Below are 14,185 nucleotides of genomic sequence, written 5' to 3'. Positions count from 1 at the left end.
ACCCGGCAGTTGCTAGACTCACAAGGCCCACTTACAAAGAAGCCACCCCCGGTGATTAAAGAATTAATTGAAGAATTCTCTAAACACTCTAGAGAATACCACAACCCAAGGAATGATGTCACGAGGGGAGCCGCATATGCTGCTACTGAAGATTTATCCGCGGTCATGGCCATGTTAAAAACCATGGATAGAAGGATGGATAAAATGGATCAAACGATCCATGCCATACGGGTGGGTTGCGAGAATTGCAATGGACCTCACCTCACTAGAGATTGTGATTTGGATGAGCACGGCAACAAAAAGGCACAAGCATGCTATTCGAGCGGTGACCGATATGATGAAGACTGGCGAAAACAGAAGAAGGAGTGGTTGCCTTATGAAGAGTACAAGAAGGCCAAGGAGGAGAAGTATAGGCAAAAAGGGAGAGGATTCTACCAAAAAGAGGAGCCGGTGCAAGAGAAGAAGCCAAGCTTGGAAGAGATGCTAACTAAATTTGTGGCTGCTTCCGAGAAAAGACACAGTGACCACGATGCTGCTATCCAAGAAACAAGAACAATGCTCAGGAATCAGCAAGCATCCATCCATAATATAGAAACTCAGCTTGGGCAACTCGCTCAACAATTAAACCAAAGGTCACCGGGTGAACTTCCTAGCAAAACCGAGAACAACCCACGAGGCGCGCAAGTGAACATTATTACCACAAGAAGTGGGAAGGTTATTACTCCCCTGGCCCCCATTCGTACTGAAGAGAATAAGGACTCACAGAAGGAAGAAACGGAAGCACAAGCTGAGAACCAACATTCACAATCTGAGAGATCTACTCGCCGAGTAGGACCGATGTACTCGGCGAGTACATCTGAAAAACCGCATGATCAGCCACCCGTCAAACCTTACCAGCCTCCAATGTCGTACCCAGCCCGAGCCAAGAAGGAGAAGCAGGAAGAGGAGTATCAGAAATTCCTTGATCATATTAAAACTCTTCAAATAAACATTCCTTTCATCGAAGCCGTCATGCAAATGCCCAAGTACGCAAAGTTCCTTAAGGAACTCCTCACTAATAGAAGAAAGATGGAAGAGGTGCAGAAAGTAGTATTGAATGAGAATTGCTCCGCAGCCATGCTAAACAAACTACCAAAGAAGAAGGGTGATCCGGGGAGCTTAACTTTACCTTGCCAATTTGGCAACTTGGCAGCAATTCATGCTTTAGCTGATTCGGGAGCGAGTGTAAACCTTATGCCATACTCGTTCTTCAAAAAGCTGGACCTCCCAGAGCCAAAGCCAATTCGGATGGCAATTCATTTAGCAAACAAGACGGTTACTTTCCCAAGAGGCATATGTGAAGATCTATTAGTGAAAGTAGACAAGTTTGTCTTCCCGGCTGACTTCATCATTCTTGACATGGAGGCGGATCCGCAAGTACCAATCATCCTTGGAAGACCCTTCCTCAACACCGCTAGCGCCATCGTAGACATGAGAGACTCAAAGCTCACATTGCGAGTTGGGGATGACTCAGTAACATTCGGGGTAGACCAAGCCATGAAGTACTCAAGGAGTAGTGACGACACGGCGTTCTCAATCGACATGCTTGACGAGTTATTGGAAGGAGACATACCTGAAGATTCCAGCAAGGTGGCAGCTTTTGAAGAAGTATTTGATCCAGAGAAAGATTTACTAGAGATTGAAAGACTGTTGGAGGAAGCAGACTATGAAGAACTCAAAAACCAAGCTGAAAGCCCTACTCGCCGAGTAGACCCAATCTACTCGCCGAGTACACCTGAAGAAAAGTCAGCAGTCGCAAATGCCGCCATGAACTCGCCGAGTACCATACCTGCACTCGGCGAGTACGCCACTATGAACACTAAATTGGAGCTCAAAACACTGCCTAACCATCTGGAATATGCCTTTCTGGAAGAAGGAAATCAGAAGCCAGTAATTATAGCCTCAGATCTCTTGAAGCTTCGGGGTAGACCAAGCCATTACCAACGAGAAGAATGAGTTAATTCCAACCATTAACCGGTTGGCGAGTGTGTATCGATTATCGCAAGCTAAACGATGCCACTCGCAAAGACCATTTCCCCCTTCCTTTCATAGACCAAATGTTAGAGAGACTTTCGGGCCACAGCTATTATTGCTTCTTAGACGGGTTTTCCGGGTATTTCCAAATACCCATAGACCCAATGGACCAAGAGAAGACCACCTTTACGTGCCCCAGTGGGACCTTCGCCTATAGACGCATGCCATTTGGCTTATGCAATGCACCTGCGACATTTCAAAGGTGCATGACCGCCATATTCCATGATATGGTGGAGAAATTCATGGAGGTCTTTATGGATGACTTCTCTGTATTTGGATCTTCTTTTAATGACTGCCTTACAAATCTTGACTCGATGCTTGCTAGATGTGAGAAAACCGACTTGGTCCTAAATTGGGAAAAGTGTCATTTCATGGTCAAGGAGGGTATAGTATTGGGACATAAAGTCTCTAAAAAGGGGATTGAGGTGGATCGGGCAAAGATAGACACCATCGCTAAATTACCCCCGCCAACTAATGTGAAGGGCATTAGAAGCTTTTTGGGACACGCGGGCTTTTACCGGCGTTTTATTAAAGATTTTTCTAAAATTACGAAACCTCTAACACAATTATTGTTAAAAGATGCACCCTTTAATTTCACTAAAGAGTGTTTAGAGGCATTTGACTTTTTAAAAGAAAAATTAACTAATGCCCCAATCATTATAGCACCAAATTGGAACTTACCCTTCGAGATCATGTGTGATGCGAGTGACTATGCACTAGGAGCCGTCCTTGGACAAAGGGTTGACAAACATTTTCAACCCATTTATTATGCAAGCAAGACCTTGAATCCTGCCCAAGAGAATTATACCACTACTGAAAAAGAACTGTTAGCCGTAGTTTATGCTTTCGATAAATTTCGCCCTTATTTGGTTTTATCTAAAACCACTGTTTTTACTGACCACTCGGCTATCAAGTATTTGTTTTCCAAACAGGATGCCAAGCCAAGACTAATACGATGGGTGCTGCTTCTTCAAGAATTCGATATAGAGATACGAGATAAGAAGGGAATGGAGAACGTAGCTGCCGATCATTTATCTAGGCTCGAGAACCCGGCATTGCAAGAAGATAAAGATGGAGATGACTTCCCGGATGAATACATTATGGTGTCCGTGGGAGAGGAACCATGGTTCGCGGATATAGCTAACTACTTAGCTACAAATTACGTCCCGAAGGAGTATAGTAGTCAGCAAAAGAAGAAATTCTTTTCGGAGATCAAATATTACTTTTGGGACGATCCATACCTCTTCCGAAGTTGCGCGGACGGGATTATAAGACGATGTGTGTTCGGAAAGGAGAGTCGAAAAATACTAGAGCAATGCCATAGCGGACCCACGGGAGGACATCATGGCGCACACTATACCGCGAAGAAGATCTTTGACATTGGGTTTTATTGGCCAACAATCTTCAAAGATGCAGCCCAATATGTCAAAGAATGTGATGCTTGCCAAAGGGTGGGAAACATTTCCTCCCGTAATGAAATGCCACAACATAGCATTCAAGTGTGCGAGGTGTTCGACGTGTGGGGCATAGACTTCATGGGGCCATTCCCCACATCCAAAGGAAACAAGTACATTCTCGTGGCGGTGGATTATGTGTCAAAATGGGCGGAGGCGCAGGCTTTACCTACAAATGACGGACGGGTAGTGGTACGGTTCTTGAAAAGACTATTCTCCCGGTTTGGTGTTCCAAAGGCCCTAATTAGTGACCGTGGCACACACTTTGCCAATGATCAATTGGACAAGGTGCTCAAGAAATATGGGGTGACCCATAAGTTCTCCACATCATACCACCCGCAAACGAGTGGGCAAACGGAAGTTACCAATCGAGCTTTGAAGCGTATCTTGGAGAAGTCGGTGGGAAGCAATCGCAAGGAATGGTCGGATAAATTGGATGACGCGCTATGGGCGTTCCGTACCGCTTTCAAAACACCTATTGGTACTACACCATATAGGTTAGTTTATGGAAAGCAATGCCATTTACCGGTTGAAATCGAGCACAAGGCATATTGGGCGCTAAAAAGATGCAACTTTGACATGGAAGAATTGAAGACCAACCGTTTAATGCAAATGAATGCCCTTGAAGAACTCCGGAATGAGGCCTATTCTAGTTCATGGCTCTATAAAGAAAAGACCAAGAGATGGCATGACCAAAGAATCAAAAGCAAAGACATCCATGAAGGCCAAAAAAGTACTACTCTTCAATTCCCGTCTAAAACTTTTCTCGGGCAAACTCAAATCAAGGTGGGATGGTCCATTTGTGGTTAAGACGGTGTTTCCTCATGGGGCTATTGAATTGATCTCAAGAGATGGCACGCCATTTAAAGTCAATGGCCATCGAGTGAAGAAATATGAAGAAGGAGTCCCCCGCAATGAAGGAATGGAGGAGCTCCTGCTGTGCGGAATTGCAAAAACATAGAAGGGGCGGAGTCCAGCTAATGACTCCATCAAAAGAAGCGCTTCTCGGGAGGCAACCCGAGTTTCACGTTTGCATTTTCTTTCACTTTCTTTATTTTTCGTATTATTTTTTTCATTTCTCTTCATTCATTCTACTTCTCTAAGTGCTTGAGGACAAGCTCTACTAAAAGTGTGGGGTGGAAAGGCTAAAATAAAGAAATTCACAAAGTAGCATTGGCAAAAACTTAAAATTTTTCAACCTGAGACATCTACTCGGCGAGTACATCGAATATACTCGGCGAGTAATTGTTCGTGTACAGCCAAAAATGCATGACACGCGTGTCTACTCGGCGAGTAGATCCATTATACTCGGCGAGTAGACGGTTAAAACTCAGTAAATTCAAATCTGTAAAAACTAATTTTATTCAACATTTCAACCCCCCACACTCGCCGAGCATCTTCTCTTAGCCATCTCTCAAGAGTTCTTCAAGATCTAGTCAATTTCCTTTCTCTTTCTCTTAATTCAACCACCAAGGTAACATCTTTGCTCTTTAATTTTATGAAAGGTCCAGTCTTTGTCACCTATTTCCCCACATTTGGTATATTTTCGGATTTGGGGAGTTTTTCACAATTTCTAGGGCTTTGATTTACTCATGAATTAGGGGATATTTGGTGTAATTTCTTCAACATATGTGGTTAGAAACACAATTACGACAAACCCCTATGGATAAATTGGACTAATTCGCAGACTACACAGCTTCGATTTCGAATCTGTCCGAGTGTTCATACTACTCGGCGAGTATGCTCGCGTACTCGGCGAGTAGGTCTCGCAAAGATGAAAAATTTTATGTTTTATTTATGGGGTGTTGTTTGTTGTTGTGTTTTTGTTATGTTTTTACAGGGAGCATGGCAAGGAGAGGACAATCATCAAGAGGAGGAGGCCATGGTGATATGCCATGGTTAGCCTTTCAACAAATTACCTCTAAATCCTCCAAAACTCGAGCCCTAAACAGGTTGGAAGCGCTGCGACAGAAAGAAATTCACTTGCCCACTGCATTGGATTGGGGATGGATGGGTAATGTCGGCTTGGAAGAGGAACTTACTCCATATTTGGTAAAAGATTGTAACTTGGGTTATGCCAACATCACTTGTGATGGTTGGCTGCAATTATTTAAAATACAAGAGCCAGTATATGCGGAGTTGTGCTGGGAATTCTTTGCTACTATTTCATTCCGAGGTGGGAGTGAATATTACAATCCAAACACGATCTCGTTTTCTTTGGGAGGAGAGATGCGACAATGCAGCATGGTTGAGTTCTCTTGGCGGTTGGGCATCTACGATCAAGATATGACAATGACGGACTACTTTGAAGCCTTCTTGGAAAATACCTACAAAGAACTTCCCGAGGGGGTGGTGGCATCAACATGGTGGAGTACAATTGCTAACTGGGTCTATATACCTTCCACTGCTCAAGAAGGGCATATTCGTTCTCCAATCCATCGACTCATTCACCGATTCATTGCAAGCACAATCAACATGCGAAAGGATGGGGATAAAGTTCCCACCCTTGATATCTTTTATATGTGGAGTATCATCACCCCCGATGTTTTCTGCGATCTCCCATATTGCATTGCTAAATTTCTTGCGGAGGGAGCAGTTAAGGAAAAAATCAACTCGAAGATCAATGGGGGCATGTTCATCACGAGGCTCGCGCGATCATTTGGGATTTTGGAATTACCGCAAGCCCAAATGCTAACGGTTATCCACCCTCCTCCGTTCAATACGGCACTCTATAGGAGGGCTCGGATAGTGGAGAAATTTGGTGATTCCTTTACTATTCCAAATGAAGACGAGCCGGCGGTCCCCGAGGAGCCGGGAAGGCGGGTTAGGCCGAGAAACGAGCGGGTACGAGAAGACCCACCGGTGATTCCAGTGGAGGATAACAAGGGATGGAATCAAGTGGAGTATCGACGATACTTGGATGACATAGGGCGAGGGGTTAATTACACCAATCAATCCTTCGACTATCTTTTCCAACAAATGCATATTGCCCCGCGACCGGGACCCGGCTATCCTTACATCATGAATTGGGACGAAAGGATGCAAAGAAGGGGTGGAGAAGGAGGTAGTGGAGCTGGAGGAGCTGGGATGGACGATGAGGAATGAAGATTTTATTTTTATTTGTTTTGTTTATGATGTTTGTTTTAAGAACAATTGTGGACATGTAACCTTGGTTAAGTGGTTTGAATTTTAGTGTTACTTTTAGTTTTCTTTTCAGGTATTGAAGCTAGGATGCATGCTATTTAGGAATGGTCAAGCGAGGAATGAGAGCTTTTAGGGATGCTTATGGAGTTTTGTTCCTAGGGTTGAGTCCGTACTAATCGAGAATTTGTTAGAGTTCCGCTGTTTAGAGAGTTCTTGGAGAGTGCATTTATATTTGCACGACAACACTAGAGTAAAGAAAGCCAGCAATTAGAAAATTTCTGGAATTATATGCTCTACTCGCCGAGTGCACTAATACTACTCGGCGAGTACATCTGCTTCTGTGCGATCTGCTTGTCCGATACATCCTACTCGCCGAGTTTACTCACATACTCGCCGAGTAGCCGGCTGCAGGAGGAATTTTTCTTTGTTCTGGTTATTGTTCATGTGCCATTCATACATTCTTTGTGCACTACTACTGCGACTTGTGCAACAACCAATTTTCCTTGGAGTTTTCGAGCTATCAACCACACGAGACATATGACACCCATGCCATGGATGAGCTGTTCCCATGGTTAAAGTCACTAGAAGATGGAGTTGAAGACGAGAGTGTCAACCTAGCGACTGCTACCCCAGGGGAGTTTGTTCCAACTTTCTCTCTAATTGCATTTTTTTTTGTTATAATATGCAATGAGGGCATTGCATAAAATAAGTGTGGGGTAGGGGGTTAGTCACATCTTAGAACACTTAGAATCTTAATTTAGGCTAATGTTTAACTTGTTGAATATTTAAAATGCTTAGGTCTTAAATTAGAAAATTTTGGTAAAAATTAGGATTCCATATTAAAGTTGTGTTAATAATTGCATGAGAACCCAAATGTTTAGTTGAGCCTATATACGTTCTAGTGCATTTGTGGCTTCCTTATTCCAGTGAAATCATGAGACAAAAACACGACCTCGCTCAGCCTGAGGGATGTAATATGTTTAGCAGCCTAAACCTGAAATGTATCCAGGAAGATTTTTATCATTAGCCAATAAAGGTTGAGATTGAGCGCCCCTGCTTAAGCATGTAGGGTTTTAAGTGAAGAAAAAAAAAAGTGAGAAATACATGAAAAAAAGAGAGAAAAAATTACAAGAAAAGTTATAAGAATTTTGGAGCATCAAAGTTAAGTATGAAGTTCAAAGATCAAAATTCCAAAGAAAATCCAAAAAGTTGAAGATACCAAAAGCTAGTACAAGTTGGTGAATTCAAAGATATCAAAGATGAAATGTTCAAAGAAGTGAAGAATTCCAAAGAGCTCCAATGTGGTATCATTAATTGTAATTATCTAGATTATGTATGCTTGGGTTGCTCAATTAAAAATACCTTGAGGGTAAAGAGGTTTTCTGAGGATGGATTCTGAGGGTTGCATAAAATGAGCATAGTTCGGGGTGAGTGGGCGAATGTTTATGAGGATTGTGAGTATTTGGAGTATGGGGGGTTTTTTAGGAATTAGACACAAATGCATGCGGTGCGGTCTTGGCATAATGGCTGGGAATGATTGGAATTATTAATGTGATTTTAATGTGTTTAAAACATAGTTTTGCTTGGGGGCAAGCAAAAGTCAAGTGTGGGGTATTTTGATATGTGCATAATTAGTTAATTATTTAACATATATTCTTAGTTATTTTTGGTTAATTATGAGAATAATTTGGACAAAAGGTACTTAAAATGCTTTGAATTGTGTTTTCAGCCCAAAAGATATGCTTGGATGTAAAAAGGAGAAAAGGAAAGCAAGAGAAGATTAAAGGGTGCCAAGAATGACCTACTCGGCGAGTACCTCGGCCCTACTCGGCGAGTACACGATGAGATACTAGAAGATATGTACGACTGCTAACCTGAAGACGGATAAGTATTGACCTACTCGGCGAGTTGATTCTGCTACTCGCCGAGTAGCCTCTGTTTTGAGATATCTTTATAAGACGAATCCTGATCACTTGGGATAAAACTTCTGGCGAATTTTGGGAGAATTACCTGCGACAAAAAGATTCAGAAGGCATTGAAGAACCCTAAGCTTCAAGAGTTGGAAGAATTCAAGCAATTAGGTTAATTCTACCACTTAGACTTAGGAATTAAACATGGTTGCTTTCTTAAACTTTGTTTCTTTGTTTGTTTCTACTGCAACTATGAGCTAAACTCGTTTTTGTTTCTGTTTGGGGAATACCATTCGCGTTGGAATTAACTCATTCTTCTCGTTGGTAATGACCGTCATTCCTCCTTTCTTGGGCACCACCTGGACCGGACTCACCCATGGGCTATCGGAGATGGAGTAGATGATTCCTGCATCCAAAAGCTTTACCACCTCCTTCTTGACGACTTCTTGCATGTTCGGGTTTAATCTTCTTTGATGTTGCACCACCGGTCTGGCTCCTTCTTCTAAGTTTATTTTGTGAGAGCAGTAGGATGGACTTATTCCTTTTATGTCGGAGATGCTCCACGCGATGGCTTTCTTTCTTTTCTTCAGTACCCGTACAAGCTCTTCCTTTTCTGTCTTGGAGAGATCTGAGGCTATAATTACTGGCTTCTGATTTCCTTCTTCCAGAAAGGCATATTCCAGATGGTTAGGCAGTGTTTTGAGCTCCAATTTAGTGTTCATAGTGGCGTACTCGCCGAGTGCAGGTATGGTACTCGGCGAGTTCATGGCGGCATTTGCGACTGCTGACTTTTCTTCAGGTGTACTCGGCGAGTAGATCGGGTCTACTCGGCGAGTAGGGCTTTCAGCTTGGTTTTTGAGTTCTTCATAGTCTGCTTCCTCCAACAGTCTTTCAATCTCTAGTAAATCTTTCTCTGGATCAAATACTTCTTCAAAAGCTGCCACCTTGCTGGAATCTTCAGGTATGTCTCCTTCCAATAACTCGTCAAGCATGTCGATTGAGAACGCCGTGTCGTCACTACTCCTTGAGTACTTCATGGCTTGGTCTACCCCGAATGTTACTGAGTCATCCCCAACTCGCAATGTGAGCTTTGAGTCTCTCATGTCTACGATGGCGCTAGCGGTGTTGAGGAAGGGTCTTCCAAGGATGATTGGTACTTGCGGATCCGCCTCCATGTCAAGAATGATGAAGTCAGCCGGGAAGACAAACTTGTCTACTTTCACTAATAGATCTTCACATATGCCTCTTGGGAAAGTAACCGTCTTGTTTGCTAAATGAATTGCCATCCGAATTGGCTTTGGCTCTGGGAGGTCCAGCTTTTTGAAGAACGAGTATGGCATAAGGTTTACACTCGCTCCCGAATCAGCTAAAGCATGAATTGCTGCCAAGTTGCCAAATTGGCAAGGTAAAGTTAAGCTCCCCGGATCACCCTTCTTCTTTGGTAGTTTGTTTAGCATGGCTGCGGAGCAATTCTCATTCAATACTACTTTCTGCACCTCTTCCATCTTTCTTCTATTAGTGAGGAGTTCCTTAAGGAACTTTGCGTACTTGGGCATTTGCATGACGGCTTCGATGAAAGGAATGTTTATTTGAAGAGTTTTAATATGATCAAGGAATTTCTGATACTCCTCTTCCTGCTTCTCCTTCTTGGCTCGGGCTGGGTACGGCATTGGAGGCTGGTAAGGTTTGACGGGTGGCTGATCATGCGGTTTTTCAGATGTACTCGCCGAGTACATCGGTCCTACTCGGCGAGTAGATCTCTCAGATTGTGAATGTTGGTTCTCAGCTTGTGCTTCCGTTTCTTCCTTCTGTGAGTCCTTATTCTCTTCAGTACGAATGGGGGCCAGGGGAGTAATAACCTTCCCACTTCTTGTGGTAATAATGTTCACTTGCGCGCCTCGTGGGTTGTTCTCGGTTTTGCTAGGAAGTTCACCCGGTGACCTTTGGTTTAATTGTTGAGCGAGTTGCCCAAGCTGAGTTTCTATATTATGGATGGATGCTTGCTGATTCCTGAGCATTGTTCTTGTTTCTTGGATAGCAGCATCGTGGTCACTGTGTCTTTTCTCGGAAGCAGCCACAAATTTAGTTAGCATCTCTTCCAAGCTTGGCTTCTTCTCTTGCACCGGCTCCTCTTTTTGGTAGAATCCTCTCCCTTTTTGCCTATACTTCTCCTCCTTGGCCTTCTTGTACTCTTCATAAGGCAACCACTCCTTCTTCTGTTTTCGCCAGTCTTCATCATATCGGTCACCGCTCGAATAGCATGCTTGTGCCTTTTTGTTGCCGTGCTCATCCAAATCACAATCTCTAGTGAGGTGAGGTCCATTGCAATTCTCGCAACCCACCCGTATGGCATGGATCGTTTGATCCATTTTATCCATCCTTCTATCCATGGTTTTTAACATGGCCATGACCGCGGATAAATCTTCAGTAGCAGCATATGCGGCTCCCCTCGTGACATCATTCCTTGGGTTGTGGTATTCTCTAGAGTGTTTAGAGAATTCTTCAATTAATTCTTTAATCACCGGGGGTGGCTTCTTTGTAAGTGGGCCTTGTGAGTCTAGCAACTGCCGGGTTGTGACATTAACTCCATCATAAAAGATGGAAACTTCTTGCTGGCTGTTTAGATCATGGTGTGGGCAATTTCGTAGTAAACTTTTGTACCTCTCCCATGCTTCATATAAAGATTCTCCAGCTTGTTGTTCAAAGTTTGCAATGGCCTTCTTGAGTTTGGCTATTTTGGATGGTGGGCAAAAGTGATCTATAAATTCTTCCTTCATTTTGGCCCAAGTAGTGACTGACCCGGGAGGAAGTGATTTGAGCCAGTCTTTAGCAACACCCTTGAAGGTTACCGGAAGCATCCGAAGTAGTTGAGTTTCGCGGGTTACATTTGGAATGTTGAAATAGTCAGCAACATCATTTACTTCATCCAAATGTTTGTAGGCATCTTCATGATCTTTCCCATAGAAAGGTATTTCCTTAAGCGCAGCTAGGATATGACCTTTTAGTTCGAAGGTAGCAGTTGCGGGAATTGCGGGTTGCACAAGTCCCGGGCCATGGTCGTCGCGCATCCTCTTCTTCCATTCCCCCATGGGAATTTCATCAATGTTAGCCATAGTGAATGCTAGCTCTTCCTCCGATCCGGTTTCTTGTTCGTGCGTTGCCTCCTCTTCTTCCTCGGTCTCGTATCCAATATCTTCTTGGATTGGCTTCTCAATTGTCAAGGAAGCGCTTGAAGCTCCGGATTTACTGCTCTTCTTTTTCCCAAAAACAGTCTTCAAGTTGGACAATGGTGATTTCTTTGGTGTGTTTGAACTCTCCACGTCCTTCCCTTTGTTTCTTTTCAATTCGGATTCGGGGTCTTCAAACGGGGGTACCAGTGGCGTGTTTGCTCCTCTGGTCATGAAAGTCCTGAAATTAATCAAATAAAAGCGTAAAAAGAACAAAAAAAAATTTGCAAACAACTAAAAGAAAAAAAAAAATCTAAATGAGCTGTTACTCGCCGAGTAGTCGCGAGTGCACTCGGCGAGTAGCAGTGATTTTTCAAAAAATTTCTAAGTTTTAAATCTAACTAAAACAGATACTAAAACCTAATTGCTATTTACTAAACTGCAATAAATGGACTTTATGCAAGTAAACTCACACAAAGGATCGAAAAAATTAGGAATTAGCTTAATTATTTAGAACCGTTCCCCGGCAACGGCGCCAAAAACTTGATGTGTGTAAATTCAACTAGTTTTATCCCTACTTTTTATTAATAATTTGAGCACACAAAGGCAGTGAACCTGTCTTTAAGTGGTATAGATTGATAAGTAAGGTATCGAACTCAGGGAACGGAAATTAAACTAATAGCTAATTTTAACTAAAACAAATAATAAAAGTAAATGGTTTTTTCTCTAGTTTTGCAAGACTAGAAACTTAAACAAATTAAATTTAACTAATTAACTAAAGCAACAACTATTCACCAAATTTGATAAAGATGTTTCTATTTAGGTTCAACCAATTCACTCCTATGGTTATTTAAGTTAAGATAGATTAATTGCTATTGGTTACCAATGATAATAGTTAGGTTCATGTTCATTACTCCTAACCCTTAGACAATTAACTAATTTAAGCGTTGATCAAGTGTTTAAACTAATTAATTCCCTAGATTAATTATTTGGGTTAAATAAGATTTGTAATGGTCAATTAAGTTATTAATTCAATTAACCTCTTGTTGGTGGTTTCTCAACAAGCTCACACATTAATCTTCCTATTTTCTTATTAATCTTAGTTTCATAATCATTACTTCCAAGCATACGTTTTAGCATTCACATAGACATATGAGGTTAACAATTAAGTGATGTTCATGCAACCTAATTGCCTTCCAATTAACAGAAAATAGTAGTGATTAACACATAAGGTTCTTTAACAAACTTAATTTAACAAATCACCAATAGACAATTAAACAAAATTCAATAATTAAACCATAGGAGTTCTTTGGTATTCCCCAAACAGAAACAAAAACGAGTTTAGCTCATAGTTGCAGTAGAAACAAACAAAGAAACAAAGTTTAAGAAAGCAACCATGTTTAATTCCTAAGTCTAAGTGGTAGAATTAACCTAATTGCTTGAATTCTTCCAACTCTTGAAGCTTAGGGTTCTTCAATGCCTTCTGAATCTTTTTGTCGCAGGTAATTCTCCCAAAATTCGCCAGAAGTTTTATCCCAAGTGATCAGGATTCGTCTTATAAAGATATCTCAAAACAGAGGCTACTCGGCGAGTAGCAGAATCAACTCGCCGAGTAGGTCAATACTTATCCGTCTTCAGGTTAGCAGTCGTACATATCTTCTAGTATCTCATCGTGTACTCGCCGAGTAGGGCCGAGGTACTCGCCGAGTAGGTCATTCTTGGCACCCTTTAATCTTCTCTTGCTTTCCTTTTCTCCTTTTTACATCCAAGCATATCTTTTGGGCTGAAAACACAATTCAAAGCATTTTAAGTACCTTTTGTCCAAATTATTCTCATAATTAACCAAAAATAACTAAGAATATATGTTAAATAATTAACTAATTATGCACATATCAAAATTAACACATATGGTTAATTTTGTTAAAATGCTTATGTGATTTTAATGTGATTTTAATGTGTTTAAAACATAGTTTTGCTTGGGGGCAAGCAAAAGTCAAGTGTGGGGTATTTTGATATGTGCATAATTAGTTAATTATTTAACATATATTCTTAGTTATTTTTGGTTAATTATGAGAATAATTTGGACAAAAGGTACTTAAAATGCTTTGAATTGTGTTTTCAGCCCAAAAGATATGCTTGGATGTAAAAAGGAGAAAAGGAAAGCAAGAGAAGATTAAAGGGTGCCAAGAATGACCTACTCGGCGAGTACCTCGGCCCTACTCGGCGAGTACACGATGAGATACTAGAAGATATGTACGACTGCTAACCTGAAGACGGATAAGTATTGACCTACTCGGCGAGTTGATTCTGCTACTCGCCGAGTAGCCTCTGTTTTGAGATATCTTTATAAGACGAATCCTGATCACTTGGGATATAACTTCTGGCGAATTTTGGGAGAATTACCTGCGAGGTGTTCGACGTGTGGGGCATAGACTTC

At 41.9% G+C, this 14,185-nt stretch overlaps 1 non-coding gene across 1 annotated transcript; it reads left to right on the top strand.

Annotated features, from left to right (window-relative positions):
- Positions 1-11,203: 11,203 nt before the first annotated feature.
- LOC128132525 (small nucleolar RNA R71) lies at positions 11,204-11,310 on the top strand. Its single transcript, XR_008230569.1, has one exon. It is a non-coding gene; the product is annotated as a small nucleolar RNA R71 (small nucleolar RNA).
- The last annotated feature ends 2,875 nt before the right edge of the window (positions 11,311-14,185 follow it).

This window comes from Lactuca sativa, chromosome 2, assembly GCF_002870075.4.
Source record: "Lactuca sativa cultivar Salinas chromosome 2, Lsat_Salinas_v11, whole genome shotgun sequence".
Taxonomy (NCBI): domain Eukaryota; kingdom Viridiplantae; phylum Streptophyta; class Magnoliopsida; order Asterales; family Asteraceae; genus Lactuca; species Lactuca sativa.
Note: the sequence above shows the minus strand (reverse complement) of the source record. Positions and strands in the feature narration are given on the sequence as shown.